This window comes from Mus caroli, chromosome 12, assembly GCF_900094665.2.
Source record: "Mus caroli chromosome 12, CAROLI_EIJ_v1.1, whole genome shotgun sequence".
NCBI classification, from domain to species: Eukaryota; Metazoa; Chordata; class Mammalia; order Rodentia; family Muridae; genus Mus; species Mus caroli.
The window spans coordinates 101,068,111-101,070,677 of NC_034581.1; positions in this window are offsets into that span (position 1 = coordinate 101,068,111).

Sequence of the window (2,567 nt, forward strand, 5' to 3'; positions counted from 1 at the left end):
GAGAGAGAGAGAGAGAGAGAGAGAGAGAGAGAGAGAGAGAGAGAGAGATGTACTCATTTGCTCCTATCTTAGAAATAGAAATATTCATGATCTGGAAAATGTTTCCCCCTTATAACCTCTCACCCACACAGAAACTACAACATGTGGCTTCCCCTGGCCATCTTCCTAAGCAAATGTGTTAAACATAAGTTAGGACACCAGTCTCAATATGCTGTGTTGGAAGAAGGCAGCAGCTTAAAGGCAAACATTTGGATGCACACTAATGCAATGTTGCTGTGGTGCTGAGGCCGGTGAGTTGACCTCTACTCCTGATTCTCTTTCTGTGTGAGAGAAACTAGAAGTTTCTTTCTATTCCTTTGTCTGTCCCCTCCTCCTGGTCTCTATAGAGGCCTGATCATAGTATCTTTGGAAACTTCTTCCCAATTCAAATCTCACATCCTACTCTTTTTGCTCTGTTAATTGTGTGTGTGTGTGTGTGTGTGTGTGCATGTGTGTGCATATGTATAGGTCTCAGACCAATCTTAAGTCTGGTTTTTGATTGTTTGCCACCTTTGCTTTTGAGTACGTGATAGAGGTCATTATCAATTTGACAGAATCTAGAATTACCTTGGGGATGGGGGTGTAGGCATGAATGTTGTGGTTTATCTTGAGTGTATTAAATGAGTAGGAATTTGCCCACTCTGGGCGGTATCATTCCCTAGCTAGGATCATCAGCTGTTTAGATGGAGAAAAGAAGCTGAGTAGCCCAGGCTTTGCTTTTCTTCCTGAGAGCGGATATAATATGACCTGCTGCTTCATGCTCATGCCATGTCGAGTCCCCCACTAGTTTGCACTGTACCCTTGAGCTGAGAGCCAGAATAAACCTTTTCTACCTTAAGTTGATTTTGTCAGGGTGCTTTGAACCAGAAAGGTAGATAAGACACAGGGTCCCTTTTTGGCCTAGTCTACAGATATCTGAACTCAGGTCCTCCTGATTGCCCAGTAGGCATATCAGATGAGCCATCCCCCAAGCCCCAACTTGACAGTTTTAAAAAATTCTCTCTCTCTCTCTCTCTCTCACCCTCCCTTCCTCTATGTCTGTATGTGTACATGATTTCAGATTCAGGTGCTAGTAGAGGCCAGAAGAAGGCGTTGGATCATCTGGAGCTAGAGTTACGAGCATTGTAACCAGTCTGACATGGCTGTCAAACGGTTACAATGCTGGTCACAAGAACTGAGCTCTGGGTCCATGGAACAGCAGTAAATGCTCTTAACCACTGAGCTGTCTCTCACCAGGGCCTCACTTCCTATTCTTAATTAAAGCACAGCACCCCCAGCCCCCACCCCCACCCACCCCAGCTCAGCCTTTCGTTTTTCTTTCAGCTGAAACACAGGTGTATCCTTTGGGAAGCAAGTGAAGTAAAGACCAAATTTGGCAATATGTTATCTGGTTTTGTTTGGAAAGTTGGGTGTCTCTGCCCATGTGTGCTCTTGCAGAACCCCCAAGTATTGCTGCCACTCACCCCTGCCGGCCACGCTGTGGAAGCTATAAGCTCCGATGACACCGTACGTGATCCAGCTACCTTCAATCGTTGCCTGTTGCCTTGTTTCATCTTGTTCAGCTGCTTACTTCTCAAAACCCACGGTGCCTTCTGTCTGCGCTGTGTGATCAACCTTTAGGGCATGGCCAGAAACTCTTCTTTCTGCTTCAAAACTGGAGGAAGGTCTCAAAGAAGGAGGTGGAGTCTTCAGGAAAACCAAACAACCCCAGCGAATGTAGATACAAATCTGAGATTCAGAAATGGTTTCCGATTGAATTCAATGCTGTGGCTTTGATAAGCCACTGACTGCATTAGTTCCAAAGTGAGAGTCACTAGACCTGCCTAAAACCCTCAGAATGGGGGCTCTGGATAGGTATAAAGGAGAGATGAAGAAATCTTATTGGCCAGCAGTGAATGTCTATATACAGGAGATCATTTGCTATGTCATCACAGATGTTGGAGAGATTGAAAGCCTAGATTTTCTTGTGTCAAGTCTGTGTCATAGGACAAATGTCCCTTCTGGGGGACCTTGTCTGTGGTCAGTCTGTGTTGATATGTTCCTCTAGGGTTAATGTACTTTGTAAGGCAAGGGTCACAGCCTCCCCTGCTTGAGAGACAACACTGAGGTCATCAGTTCCTCTGCTTTCAGGATTCACTAAGAACAGGGCACAATGGGATGGAGGAGAGATGTCTCAGCGGTATCCTTTCCCCACTCACTCTTAATTTACAAGAAATGTCAGATCTGCAAAAACAGATGAACAAGCAAGCAAGCAAGCAAGCAAGCAAGCAAGCAAGCAAGCAAACAAGCAAACAAGCAAACAAACCACAACACATAACTATTTTCACAGTGTTCTAGGGCTCTTCGGTAAGCATAAAGGTTGGATGGATGGCTCCTTCGGTCAAACACTTGCTGGGGCAGCATGAGGACCTGAAATTGGTCCCTCTGAATCCTGGGGGAAAACTAGACATGATGGGGTGCACTGGTAATTTTTGAACAGAGACCAGAAACTCCCTGATGCTCACTGACTAGGCAGCCTAGACTAACCA